This window comes from Paroedura picta, chromosome 7, assembly GCF_049243985.1.
Source record: "Paroedura picta isolate Pp20150507F chromosome 7, Ppicta_v3.0, whole genome shotgun sequence".
Taxonomy (NCBI): Eukaryota; Metazoa; Chordata; class Lepidosauria; order Squamata; family Gekkonidae; genus Paroedura; species Paroedura picta.
In genome coordinates this window covers 58,597,190-58,613,106 of record NC_135375.1, presented here as the reverse complement: position 1 = coordinate 58,613,106, position 15,917 = coordinate 58,597,190, and positions in this window count along the sequence as shown.

Here is a 15,917-nt window from a genome sequence, read left to right as displayed (position 1 = left end):
TCTGACTAGATCTAGTGGTGAATTTACTCCAAATTCTGATAGTTTCCACTGGATTTCAGCATGATGCAGAGGCAAAAATGTGAACTGTAATTTACCAGCATAATACCATAACCTGGTCAATCATAAATAAGTCAACAATACTTTCAAAGGGACTCATCTTCAGCACCTCATTCCACCCTCTTGCCTCTCAGTACACCCTAAGTTTATCCCTCCTAGAGGGTCATACCTCCCACTTTGAAAACAACTGGCTTAGAGGTTCACTGTCCTTGAATTTTGAAGGTTCTTTTACTCACCATGGCTAGCAACCTCTGATAGACCTATCTGCCAGGAATCTATCTAGCCCCCTTTTAAAGCAATCTGTGTTATAACCTTAACTACATCCACTGGGAAAGAATTCAGAAATATTATCTTTTGTATGTCCCATACTAATTTCAACTTCTTCAGGTGCACTAGAAATCTAGTATTATAGAAGAGGAAGGAAAATCTCCTCTTTACCCACTCTCTCTATGCTATGCAACATTTAATAAACTGGTATAATGCTATATGATTTGGGCTGCATGTCACCGAATATGAAGATGACACTCAGGACCATTCCGCACCCAGAAAATGAAGTGAAAGGGTTACCTCTTGCAGATGCTTTTTTTTTTTTGACGTTTTTACACAATGTCATCAGCATCCAGCATTCCAGCAGCAAACTGGCAGCTACACCCTACATTTTCAAGCACTATTTGGGAAATCCACAAAACTGGATTTCCCCAGCTTTGTAGCACAAGTGGGAGGAGAGAAACGACTAGTGAAATAGCTGTTCATAGCCAAAGTGGCCATAAGTAGCATGATCTCTGTCTCCAGCACCCGCCCTTGTGCTCACCTCCCTTTCCCTTCTCCCTGGAACGGGTCTTTTTTTGTTTCTTGTTTTTGGTAACAAGCTGCCTGGAACAATGAATACACGTTGCTTAAGCCAGCAGAGAAAAAAAATTCTACCCACCAGTTGCCGCACAAAGCATACCTCTCAACACCCCCCCCCCACAATCGAGGAAAAATTACTTTTGTGGATCTTCAAGCTTCTTAATTCCAAAACAGGGTGGCATTAAAATATGTACTATGAATCTATGATAAGATGCATAGGCACTGAGAATTTCTACTAAAAAAAAATATCACTTGCATGGCTTTCCCTTTAAAACTGGGAGAAAGTTGATTGGCTGGCTGCCATGATAGACAGGCAGGAGGAGACTTACTGGTATAGCAAGCCCCTATCCTCCACCAATTTAATCGGCTGTACAGACTTCCAGGAAGCGGGAGAAACCGGGAGAAGAAGCCAAGAGAGCGAGGAGGTGAGAAATGGAGGGGTGGGGGGGCATTTAAAAAATATTGTTAAGCAATTGCGCTGGCTTAACACTATGTTTTTAGAAGTGCAGAATGGCCCCTTTGCCACTGTGGTGTATTTCCTGGTAATGTCTAGATAAGATTACCGCAGTGTGCTTTATGTGGGGCAGCCCTTGGAGACTGTCTGGGAGCTAAATTCATACTGAATGCTGCAGCCAGATGGCTTCTGGGCTCAATTCAAAATGCAGTTATTGACCTTTAAACCCCTGTACAGCCCGCAACCAACAAAACGTATGAATGACCTACTTCTCTGTGAATTTACCTATACACTCCAGTCATCTTTGGAAGCCCTACTTTGATTGTACTCACCATCTGAAGCTAGAATGGGCCTTCTTGATCATGGCACCAAAACACTGGAACTCGCTCCCCTGTCTCTATAGTTGTCTTTCTGTTTCATCTGGCATACTCCCAATAACAGTAACTGGTCCCGTCGTAGTGTTCTTTATGTATTCCTAATTGGATTGTTTTATAACTATTTTTGTTTAATTTTTAAAGATTTTTCTTGTGCTCATCACCTTGTGAACCCTGACTGGATAGAAAAGTGGCATAAAAATGTTTTAAATGAAATAGCTGCACTGCTTATCTGTATGCCTCTTACCTCAATAGTGCAGAGTCTGCACTTACTTTGTTTATTCTATTGTCAATCCTGTTGAATTCAGATCGCTTTGAACTCGAGTCTTCGTCTCCCCCGCTCCTCCCCATTGAAACAGGAAAGTCTTCTGCATGTGGTTAGGGAGGCTCAGAAGGTGGGGGGGAGCCAAGCCTCTTTCTTTCTTTTCTTGAAGGGGGGGAGGAGAGGAGCCAGGCAGGGAGCCTCTTTCTTTTCTTGGAGGGGAGGGGGAGATGATCAAAAAAGGCAGAGGAGGGAGGAAAAATCCAGGACCAACAGAAGTTGAGAGAAATTAGGGGCTTCTCTTTTAAGGCAAGCATGTCACATGACCAGGTGTAGCCTATCAGAGGTTCTCTACCATGGAACTTTCTTTCCTAATCTGGATATTAAGGATTAACAGCACTCTGAGATATCGCACAATAAAGGTGGGATCACTCCGGATCAATCCTTCTTGCTGCAGAAGGAAAATTTAAATCACCCAAAAACCAAACGGAAATCGCATTCTGTGTAGAGGGCAGGGACTGAATTGATCTGGGGTTGGAATAAAAGCTCCGTGCAGTTTACACCCAGGTTTTCATTCCTCGTTCAATCTTATGTTAGCATTGTATTCATATAACAACTTATACACTTTGAATTTTCTCTTAAGTAAATGTATTTGGCACAAGCTTAGTTTATTTTAAACAATAAATATGTTTTATAACATCTTTTTGTACTATGTAAATGGTTACAGATAAACAGAGGAAGGGATATAATCCTACCTCTTTTATCAGGCCTTTGATGATTTTTGGATTTTTTAAAGATTGTTTCAGTCACTATCATAGTTGTATTAGTTTGAATTGTATTATATTTTACTTCATTGCTGTTTATTTGGGGTTTTTTCTTGATTGTGAACCATCTTGGAACAGAAAAACTAAATCTAAATTTAAACTTAAGCAAATAAGTAAATAAGTAGCACCCTGAACCTAGTCAAAGAAGTAGTTTCCTGAAACATGAGCATCTTAACCAGATGGTTCCTATTAAACTACCATTGCTTTTTTAAGGGCTGCTTCAATGTCTGCAACAGATTTTTATTTAAAAAATAAAATACATAGTTACACAATTTTAAATGTATAAGAAAAATCAAACTATGCCAAAAATCTGACAAAAGTATTTCTACAGACTTATAATGCCTCCTTCTTTCACCACTCTTAAGTTTCTGGCTCAGATCAGGTTACCTTTTCTTTTTGCTACTGTAGAAATAGATAGAACCATTTTCTTCAATAGGACATTTGTTGTAGAAGCTGTTTTTATAGCTTCTAGATCTGGACCTAACTCCTGCAAAGTGTGAGTCTAAACTGAAAAATGCTTGGTTTCAATATATTTCAAATATTCCAAAATTCCTGATTTACCTAGGCATGTTCCAGTAACTAAGACTACCAGTATCGATGCTACTGCCCTCTGGGATTGGGTCATATGTGTACAGTAAAAATACCATGCTTGCACAAAAGAATATATGATGGGAACCCCAAGAGTAGTACCATTGATGAGGACTCTCATTTTTCCAACCAGGTCAGCCAGAAATTCTGGAAATAGCCTTGCTTGAATCCAGGCCATTAGCAAAACTAGCAGATAGACTTAACATAGCCAAATTAATGTTCCCCAAACTGGTTTTCTTTAGCCTAGCAAAGCAGCCTATTTTATTCATTCATTCATTCATTCATTCATTCATTCATTCATTCATTCACTCACTCACTCATTCATTCATTCATTCATTCATTCATCCATCCATTATATTTATATACCGCCCTCCCCAGGGGCTCAGGGCGGTTTACATAATAACATAAGAACAATACATGGAACAGTCTATGAAACATTTGAATAACCGTGCAATAATAACTAATAATTGTAAACATATAACATTATAATTGTATAACCAATAAACAATACAACGTTGCAACATACAAACAGGTCCAGAATGTATAGGTGGTGTTCTGAGGGTGGGGGCGGGGAGCAGGGGCCCTTTGGTCGCTGTTGGTTATATATATCTGGTCTCAACCAAATGCCTGGCGGAAGAGCTCCTCCTTGCAGGCCCTGCAGAACTGTTTAAGCTCCGTCAGGGCCCTGATCTTCTCCAGGAGCTCATTCCACTAGGTGGGGGCCAGAACGGAGAATGCTCTGGCCCTGGTTGAGACCAGGCAGACTTCTTTAGGGCCAGGGACCTTTACCTTCCCCTAACCTTCTGGCATACCTATGTACTGTTATCTGTAACCCATCTCTGCCCCATTGGACTATTACATGTAAATTCATCTCTCTCTGACTGATTGATCAGTTTAAAAATATAATTAAATTCTACCTTGATGTCAAAAAATAATGCAGCATACAGACTGTCAAATATGCATATAGTAAGTGAGCCAAAATAGAGGAAGGATTTGTGTGTTTAGAGAATAATCTTTGCATTTGACAGTTTATTGGGGAAGACTTGCAAATGGTGATGAAAATGCTTGCAGAAGGCATTTCTTTCACTCTGAATTTGCTGAGTGACATCATGATCACACAGTCAAATTTTATTAGTAATCTAATTCAGCTGGCGTATGGATGAGGTTTCAGAAAACACTTCACTCTTACTAAATGCATTATTTTTCATGAAGAAAACAATTCCCATGTATTGTATCTATGGGACCCACATTTTCCCTATAGTCTTTAGAAGGTATTATGATTGAAATCAAAATCTGCTCAGGGTCTCTGACCCTAAAAAGATAAAACTAACTGACCACAGCCAGGGCTTTTTCATCCCTGGCCCTGGCCCTGGCACAATGCTCTGCCTGAGGAGAACAGGGCCCTCTGGGACTTTGAACAGTTCCTGAGGGCCTGCAAATCTGAGCTTGAGACCAGGGATAAACATCAAGATACTGGCCAGAGAGAACCTATCCAGCAGCATAAGGACCTTCCAAGCTTTGACCAACCTCAAAGATGTGAATTATTATTCGGAGGAGGCAGTTCAATTGTTTTTAATGTTTATATTGATTTGTATGATTCTTTTAAAGTCAAATGAGCCAACTAGGAAAGGGCAGAATAGAAATTGTTGTTGTTGTTGTTGTTGTTGTGTTTTAGCAGTAACTGAAATACTAAACTATTATGATTAAACTCTGTGTAAGAATAATGGAAACTAGCCTTTCTTTTAAAAAAAAAGTTTGAAAAATAATTCCAGTGATGCTGCATACCTATAGTCCTTTACTAGTCAAAAAGCCCATTGTATAACAAAATACAACAGGCTCTTGGCTTGGACAACTCTGCCACCTGGCCAGACCTTAGTGGTGGGGTTGTTCAGGTTGGGGATCCTTCCTCTCCCTTGACTTGGGGGGCCACCACCGAGGCCTGGCCAGGCAGCAGCAGAGCTGCTCAGGGCAGCGGGTCTGCTCAGGCCAGGATCCTTTCCTGCCCCCCCCCCAATATGGGTGCTAACCTGAGGCCTGGCCAGACAGCAGCGGGGCTGTTTGAGGAGGCAGAGCTGTTTGTACTGAGAGGCTTTCCTGTTCCCCCTTGACCTGGGTGGCTGCCGCCAAGACACTGGCCTCCCTTGGGCAGCCCAGCCTCTTCCTCCCTCCATCCATCCCAACTACACAGCTAGGCCAGCTCACCCGACTGCCAGCTCTTCCAGTGGGAGGAAGGAGGAGGCAGAGTTGGTTGGGGTTCGGATGTCCCCTACCTGATTGGTCCTCTGGAGGGAATGACGTTCCGGAAGGCAAATCAGGTAGCGAGTCTATCATGAACGCATGTACCAGGAATGATGATGATGATTATGATGTTGATTAGCCTCCATGGAATGAAGCAGAGGGAAGAGGAAGGAACCAGCAAGTATACACAAGTCAAGCATGACACTACTATGTGCCTTGTTATTTAATGATTGTAGAATTTAGCTTGTGGATGTCACCTGTCCCAATCTAACTTATTCACATGGTTATTAAGAATGTGTAATGTTCTTGGAACTATGAAATAGAAAATGTACATGATGATAATTAGCTCTCAGGATTTCATTTGGAAGTGTCTGACTTTTAAAAGCCTACCCTCCTTAGCTAACTTCCTGTAAGACTACCTTCTTCAGTTTATACCATCTTGCATTTTTACCTATCCCTTTCCTACTAAAAGAGTATGCCACTAACTAAAATAATCTTCATAGTTGAATCCTCATGTTTTTCATGTCCCTCAGAACTACTTTCAGTGTCCATAGCCTGAATGGAGCAAATCATAACTGTTCAGTATTGTTGTTATCAAAAATTACTGCTTGCTTTAATGAAACATGATGGTATTTTCCCTCAGAGATCAACCCATGTTGAATTTTTCATTATTAAAGCCATTCTCCTTTGCAAAAAATGATATATATCCCTGGTGCTTTATTTTCTCTCTTGATGGTAATTATTCCTGACATTTATCACATTTAGGTAAATTGGTGAAACTATATCCATGTAAATGCTCAACAGCAGCAGTATATGTTATATATTTGGTAGTTTTCCGATGAGAGTTGCAGTCAGATGTTTGCATTTTTATATTTAAAAGTTTGAATAGAGGGTTCCAGCTGTGAGATACCAGGAACAATCCAGCTGCACAGCTTTAATGGGGGGAGAAGGATGTTTGTAAGAACTGCCCATTCTTCCTTTCAATCAATTACCATAACAAATTATTGGATTTCTGCCAGAAAAGACACAAAAGCTCAATGTGCAGCATTGTTTCGGATTTTGTAAACTGTTAACTTTTGAAGCCTGTCCTAGATAAATCCCAGATGAGGGAAAAGAAAAGGGCAGTCGATGCTGTTTTTGTCACTGAAATTCAATTTAGTCTACAAAATGGTTTTAATGAAAGGTATGAATGGTCTTTTGAAAGATATTGTGAACTGGAGGTCCAAATGTCTTTCAAATCAAGTGGAAAGGCTACCATTGGCTTGAAAGGGCTTGAGACCTTTTCCTTTACATCAGGTATGAAATAAGCATATGGAGGCTAATTTATATCATATGTGACCCAAAAACGAAATCATATCAGGAAACATATCCATTCTTTCTACGGCTTTTCCACAGAAACCCAGCCAACAAGGATATCGATCACTGCTAGCTGAGTTGGTGGGTGCATGATGCAAACATCTGTCTACTCTGAAATGTAAATCGCCCACTACTTTCATATAAATCCATGAGCAGTGACTACCTCCAAAGTACACTCCTGTATCCTATACCCAGCTGCATCATGAAAACACATTTCCCCCTGCAAATGATCTGAGGTTTGACTGCTCTGATTAGTGCATCTGCATTATATCATGCCAAGAAAAGAAAAAATGTGAGTATGTTAGATGTATAGAATACAATAAGTATTATAGCTGAAGCTGAACAAGAAGCCAGTGTAGAATGTCATGTTCATTGTCTCATCTGTGGATGTATCAGAGATTTTTTCATGTATGAGTCTGTCTTAGATGTAACTTATGCTATTAACTAGTAATCAATTATTGGATTTCTGCCAGAAAAGACACAAAAGCTCAATGTGCATCATTGCTGTATGAGTAATACAACGGGCGCTAGGTACGTACATTCTTCCAGGTCGGCGTTTTGACGGCGGGGGCTCCCTCGGGCGGCGGTCTGTGGTCTTCGGCTCCCTCGTCATTGTGTCTCTTTGGCGGCCGCGTTTGGCCGGTGGGCAGGGAGCCCCTGGCAGCCGAGCTCTGCGCGACTGCTGGGGGCTCTCTCGGGCGGCGGCCTGACACGGTGAGAGGCGCTTTGCGCCTCTCTGGCATCAGGCCGCCGGGCAGGGAGCCCCTGGCAGCCGTGCTCTGCGCGGCTGCCAGGGGCTCCCTTGCAGCCGGCCTGACGCATCAGAGGCGCTTTGCACCTCCGACGCATCAGGCCGGCGGCAAAGGAGCAACTGTGAGCCGCGCTGCATGCGGTTCGCAGTTCCTGGGGCTGGGAATCGGAGGGACCAATCAGCAGGCACTGTGTGCCTGCCGATTGGTTCCTCCGATTGTCTGTCCAGAGGAAGGGTCTGGACCCTTCCTCATCCCGGACACATCCCGGACCCAATCCGGACCCTTCCTCATCCCGGACACATCCCACCCCAGAACGCCTTACCCTTTTATTTAGTCCGTGGCTCCCGCGGCGCCACGGGCGGTGTAAAGATGTAGAATAGAAAGCAAAAAAAGCATGTATGTTTTATCACTATAAAGATTAGTTTCAAACTATAAATATGGGAGAAATGTGAATTATCAGCTTGAAAACAGCTAAAGGAAGGGGGAGAAATCTTTGGGCTACCTTAGCAATATAAATTTTTTGTGGCAAAAGTAACAAAAGCTTTTGATAAAACTTCAGGACAATTAAATCATGGCTTACACTGTATATATAAGCACCATTAATTATGTTTATTTATTTCATTATTTATTATGTGATTTATATACTGCTCTCCCAGCTCATGATGGTTTCCAACGTTTCATCATTACAAAACAGGTAGATTTATAAAAAAAAATAAGCCAATATAGCATTAAAATACAATAGTAATTAAAACCTGTTAAAAACAAGCAAATAAAACTCACCCAGTACAGTTGCCTTGCAGGGGACCTTTTGCCTTAAAAGACATGATATAATTTCAACTTTTTTGGCTTAAAGTAGGCTACAACTATTAATGATAACTGTTAAGCATTGGAAAGCATGGGGAAAGGAACCAGCCCTCTCATGGCCCGCCGGCCACAAAGCAGCCAATTAATTATACCAGCCGGCATCCAATACCCCACCAGGTTTCCCGTGCCCCCAATGATCAGCTGGTTATCAGGGAGGTGGCAGCATTTTGGGAACCCACTGAGGCATGAACCTCTGCCGGGTTCCCTTGCGGTACTGCCGTCAAAGCCCATCTTCCATGAGTGATGGCTGCCCGGCTCCGCCTAAACACAGCCTCTTACGAAGGCCTCCTGTCAAGAGCAGGCCAGCATGCAGGCAAGATCTGCTCACCTATGGTTCTTCCCCATGCCCAAATCCCGCAATTTGTGACAATAAATTGAACCAGTGTTTATTTTTTAATATTATTATTCAATATTATTATTCATTAACACCAACCAAATACATCTTGCATTACAGGTACATATCTTAGTTTCTTAAGCAACATCAAAAAGAGAACAAGGGAGGGAGGGTGGGCAACCGTTCCGGCAGGGAAGAGGGAAAGAGGCATGTGCCTCTTTCTCTCTTCCCTATAAGGGGAAAGAGAGAGGAGGCTCGGAGGAGCCGATCCAGCCCCCCCCCCCACTCAGCCTCCCAGCAGCTGCGTGGCCTGCCATGCCCCAGAGGATTCTGGGACTTGTATAGTCCCAGCCTCCAAGGCTATTTCTATGGTGAGGGCTTCCCCACCATGACAACAGTGATCAGGGTAAGTCCCGATCGCCATTTAATAGCATTATTTCTAATTTCCCCCTAATTAGCTGAACTCATAATGTCATAAGGGCTGTTGTGATGGTTAAGAGTGCAGGCTGTAAGTCAAGAAATCTAAGATTCAGAATTATCACATCTGTCCTGTGTTCCAACATCTGCACTGACTCCTGGTTGAATTTCAGACCAGGTTTAGTGTTCTGGTCCTTTAAGGCCATTTGTGGTCTGGGTCTGGCATCCTTGGAATGCCTTACTGCCTATGCTCTCCCCTCCCCCCCCCCCAAAAAAAAAGCATTATGCTCAGCCAGTTCCAACTAGCAAATGATCCCTGGCTTCAAGGAAGTATGTCTGGCCTCAACGAGGACCCCACTTGGTGGAATAAGGTCCCAGAGGAAATCTGGGCCCTGTTGAAGCTGGCACAGTTCTTCGGGGACTGCAAAATGGAGCTCTTCTGCCAAGCTTTTGGTTTGGGCTTGTGATCTGATGACGTCTATTGGGCCCTCCAGAACCTCTCCAGAACATCCATCAGAATGTCCAATGGGAACAGCTAGGATAAGCCAGAATTTAAGTACTGGACAACTGTCAATTATAGTTGAATGATCGTGGTAAAGGTTGATCATCCAATAAAATAATGATAATGATAAATCTATTTCTCAAGTGTAGCCACATCTACACATATCTAAGGCTGTGGATTGGGACCACAAAGAAATAAACTAGGGAAACCACTCAGGTTTGCAGAAAAAAATCAAATTTAAAAAAATGGAGTCTTAATTCCCCCCAACCCCAAAGTGTTATATGAGCAATCACATCCACTAGCTGAGGTACTTTCCCATGAGACTTTATACTAGCACAGCGTTGTTTAAACTGAGCTGCTACCAGTTCAAAGCAACTAGCAGTCACAGGTAGCTCCTTTGTACAGAGAGCAATCCCCTCTATTCTAAGATTGCTCTCACTTAACTTGTGGGAGAATTTGAAACATCCCAGAGAACTATGGCCTTATCCATTTCCATTCTCCCGTGAAATGGGAAATTACAATACATTGACTTTTCCCTTCCCCTGGAACATAGTTTGTTTTCCTGAAACTAGTGTGTGTATTCCCAGTTCAAGGCATACCTTGACAATGTGTGAGAAAAAAGCCAAGAAATGCTTATTTATTTACCTATTTATTTCATGTACAGTCTACTTTCTATACTTTTCTCACATATTCTCTGTTCTTTAAAAGGTCAAACAAATGGTAATTGTAAGTATTATTTTAAAGCATTGGGAAATAGTAATGGTATTTAACTTGGCACAAATAACATAACATCTGGAGTATTATGTACCATTTTGGGTGTTGTGTTTCAAAAAGAATATTGATAAACTTTAAAGCATTCAGACCTACACAGTTCATGAAAATTTCTGACTTGTGAAGACCCCAATGACTAGATTGCAAACATTTAGCAACCTACCAGCACAAATTTTATCAGTATTCATAATGAAAGGAAAAGATCACCCTAAGTACATTTTAATGTGCTATGGTGAGGTGGGAGTAAGGGGGGGAAACCTGACTACAAGCTTTATTGCATCTGTGAATAAGCCATAGCAACAACAATGATTCCATCAAAATTATAACAATACATTTCCAGATATTTTCAGATGATGGTAGTAAGTTTCTTCATTAGGAAATGTTTTCTAGAGTGACATGGTTTATAAGAATCGATAGAAAGCCATTCACTGTCACATCCTAAGCAGAGTTACATCCTTCTAAGTCACCTTACTTCAAGGGGCTTAGAAGAGTACATTGCTTCTTAGAATGGCGCTGACTGTCATGTGTCCTTAAGGTTCCTTTATATAAATTGATTTGGTACTGCAGGTGATGTCACTGCAGTACTGGTAAACAATCAATACACATGCTAATTTTGTGAGATTTTTGTTTGTTTAAATTATATTTAAATTCATGGGACTGAAGGGAGTCCTTTGTGCTCACAGCATTGCGATCTAAATATTTGTATTATGCTTTTTTACCTGGTATGAAAGTATATGATGGTACAAAGTCACATTTAAGAAAGTGACTAAGTGATACTTCCCATGTTCTGCTTTGTTTTCCTCAAGAAAGATAATTGTCTTTCATCCCTGGTATTCATGTATATTTGAATCCATTGAGAAATTATTTTGCACAAGCTAGCTTGACATGGACAGCCAGCTTGCTGTAGTGGTCAAGAGTGACGACCTCTAATCTGGAGAGCCAGGTTTGAGTCCCCACTCCTCCATGTGCAACCAGCTGGATAACCTTGGCCCATCACAGACCTGTTAGGGCTGTTTTCACAGGTACCTCTCAGCCCCACCTACCTCACAGGGTGTCTGCAGAGAGAGGAAGGGAAGGCAATGGTAAGCCACCAGCTCTTCTTCTAAGTCTTGTGGCCTTGCTAAAAGTAGCAATCACTCCACATGATTTTCTATCAATTTATGCCCAAGACTGCAACTGTGCATCTTGATACTAGGCATGTTTATTTAAAAGTGTCTCTCATTAAATTCAATCATATTACTTTCAAGTTTGTTTACAAATAGTGCAATCCTAAGCATAGTTTCCCCTCCTCATTCAGCTCAATGTGCTTAGAAAGTTGTAATTCTGTTTAGGATTGTATGAAAATGATTGCCTAATTAGAGTTCTTTTTAGCTACAGTTATAATGATGACATATGAAGGAAGGGGAGGGAAGTCAGCATGGTATGTAGCCTGATCTCATCAGATCTTGGAGGTTAAGCAGAATCACAAAGAAAGACGCTGTAGAGAAAGGCTACCTCTGCTTCTCACTTGCATTTAAAACCTCTTCTTGGGGTTGCCATAAGTCGGCTGGAAAGTGGCAGCACTTTGCACACACATATGAAATAAGTGATTGTATCAGGGCACTGCATTGAGTAGCAAATGTTCTAGAAATATGCATAATGCCTAAATAGCCTGACCCATGCATGCAACAGCAATTGGGTGTTATAGAAATGTTGTCAGATGCATGGCACAGATGCATACCCTCTCAATCATGTGAGAGACCAAAAAAGAGGATACAGATTCTACTGTAACTTAGTGATATTAAAACAACTACATGGTAGAAGTTATACCCTTGGTACAAATAGAATGCATTTAGATGTGTATAAAATGTACATATTCAATACAAATTTGGTATTGTAACCATGAGAGCAAACATGCTACAGTGGTATAATCAAACACAATCTGGCTTTGTTTATATGAGAGTAATATTAAGCTACATTTTCCAAGAAGGAATGACATTCCCTCCAGATGTACATACTGATGATGGGGTTATGATTAATGGTCATGGAGACTATGAGTAGAGAATAGATTTAAGGGAGGGTCACAAAGAGTACTCAGTTTAAAGATGACTAGAGTCAGAAATGCCTTTTGCAACTCTATTTTAAAAACTTAGCTGATGAACTGAGATCTGATATAAGTTCAGTGTTGTAGAAATTCCACCCCTGATTATGTATTCTTTTGTTGTCTAGAATAGATGCAGTTTCAACTTTCTTTTCTTTGTTTTTGTTTTTTGCCCAAAACTCTCTAACTGAATAATTTCCCCTCTCTAAACATTCAGGATGAAAATTCCCTTGGAAATAAAAACATACAAAACAAAAATTTCCATATAATTCCTTATAACATTATTCTCCCAAATAATATCCTATCTGATGCTAGAATATATCACAATTTTTGGAAAATTTCCACACATGAAAAATGTATCTGGACAGCCTCTGAATGTTGGCAACATATTCAGGCCCCTCCACATGATGTTGCTTACATCCAGAGGCTGCCCAGCAGCCGGCTTGCAATTTCACCATTTTTAACTCGCAATGCGGTAAATCCAGGAAAGTAGAATAGCTTTCTATACAAAGCTATTATCTTCTAAATTAAACTATTTTTTTAAAGCAGCCTGGGGCTGTACCCCTCTTTTGATATTTAAACTCTGTCAACAACAATCAGTGTAGATTTCTCTTCCTTAAAATCTGTTCTTAGTACTGATGCATATGACAAAAAGATATTCCCTGACTGTTCAGCAAGTTCAGTGCATGTGCATGTCAGGTAAAGAGCTAATAGTATGCCTGATCAGATTGAATGGCACTCAGTTGACTGGACAACTGGAAGCAGATTGGGACTACTGGAAGCGGTTTGGGATCTCTGGAATGTGGTCAGCCACTGATTGTGCAGTGTTTGGTGATCCTTGCAAATAAGTGTTAGATATGTTTACAAGAAATGCAAGCAATAAGGTAAACACTTTCCAGCATTTTCTTTTTGCTCAAAAGGAGTGGGGCAGGATAAAATTTTGATTGACTTTTTACTGCCACCACTTAAAGAGCCAGTATGGTGTGGTGCTTAAGAGTGGCAGCAACTTATCTAGCAAGTCAGGTTTGATTGCCTGCTCCTCCACATGCAACCAGCTGGGTGACCTGGGGCTTGCCACAGCCCTGATATTGCTGTTCTGACCAAGCAGTCTTGTCAGAGCTCTCTCAGCCTCACCCACCTCACAGGATTCCTGTTGTCAAGACAGGAAGGGAAGGCAATCGTAAGCCACTTAGAGACTCCTTCAGGCTGTGAAAAGCAGGGTATAAAAAACAACTTTTCTTCTAAATCATGTGGCCTTGCTAGACGTAGCAATCACTCAACTTAATATTCAAACATTCATTCATTCATTCATTCATTCAGTGTATTTGTATACTGCCCTCCCCTAAGGTTCAGGCTTATAAGATGCTAGTGATCTCTCTCTAATTTGACTTCAGACATCACATATCCAGATATTGACAATCATTCTTGCCCAGGTCCTGATATCTTCTGGATAAAGAAAGAAAAAATAATTTGCAGCAGTGGCTTCTAGTAAATGGTGCAACATCATACAACTGTTTGCTGCCCCAAATCATCAATATCTTCCTTTCCACAGTCTGAAAAAAGAGTGGTAAAGTCAGTAATAAGCATGATTATTTACTATACAGAGCTTTGTACAAAATCAGGAACTAGGAAAAAACAGGGGCTCTTTTTTGTTTTAAGGCTGTCAGGTTTTGATGGTTGGCCACAGCATCTTGACCTAGCACTCCATAAGGAAGAAAAGCAGCAGGCCACAGAAAGCAAGAAGTAAAATGGCTCTGAACCATTTAACTCCTTGCTTTCTGCTCATGGCCAAAAGCAGTGGGGAGCATAATGCAGGGGCACAAAGCAGGGGGTTAAATGTTTCCACTCCTTTCTGTTCTTTATGAACTGCCACAAACTGTATTAAATTCATGGAAGCTTATGGTAGCTCATCAAGTCCAAACATGGATTCGTCAACCACGAACTGCCCAAAATTAGTGATGAACCTGTGTTTGTTAACCAGTTCATGCCCATCCCTATTAGGGACTCTTTGGAGAAAAAAAACTGATCCTGAGAAGTTTGTTGGTATGAGCTTAACTGTGGGACCTCCCAGCCTACTCTTGGAGGTAGCTTCCTGCCAGTAATGAAAGCTGTATAAATTTTAGAAATGTATACCTCATTCCTAAGTATTTGGATGGAAAAGGTGCACTCATTTAGTGCAGTGAAACTTAATTTATGGAGTGTGTGTTTAGATCAGCCTTTCTCTACTTTTTTACTATTGAGAAACCCCTAAACATTCTTCAGGTTTCAAGAAACCCCAGAAGTGGCATAATGAAATAGAAAATGGTTGAGTAGCATAGCTTTGTACACGCCCACTTGGACCCCATCTCCTTCCCGTGCCGTCAGACCCATCATTGGGGATTTTAGAGGGGAGGTGGGTCAACATGATCATCTATGGTTATATCACCCGATAAATGTTTAACAAATTTTACACATACATACATACATACATACATACATACATACATACATACATACATACATAATTAATTAACTCTCACCCATTTTGGAAACCCTTCCAGGACTGTGAAGAAACCCCAGGGCTTCACAAAACCTACTTGAGAAAGCCTGGTTTTGATTCGACGGCTTTAAGTTAAATTCTTATACAAGAACAACTTTTTTATACAACATTTTTCCTGTTTAAATGCATCTGGTATAAGCAAGGCATTCTGCAAAAGGTGTGATGTAATGATGGTGTGCTTTCTGTAACTGAGTGTGTTATAGTTTTTACCAACTCTGTGACAGTTTTATTAACAGTCTAAACAAAATTACACCCTTCTAAGCCATCGACCTCAATGAATTAAAAAGGGTGGGGCTCTGCATAGGGCTTCACTGTGAATAGGGTTGGCAGGTCTCTCTTAACCAAAGGTGGGGCATGGCGGGGGGGGGGGTAAGATTTGCTAGCTCCAAAGTGAGAAACTCCTGGAGATTTGGGGGATGGCGTTGAGAAGGGTAAGGACCTCAGTGGGATACAATGCACTCCAAATCATCTATATTTTCCAGAGGTCCTTATCTCTATAGTCTGGAGATGAGCTGTAATTCCTAAGGATCAATAGGTCCCATCTGAAGGCAGGCACCCCTGACTGTTACAAAATACTACTCAGATGTAATCACTAACGTTTACTCCCAGGGAAGTGTTCCTAGAATTGTATTGTTAGTCTGCTATACCGTGCAGTA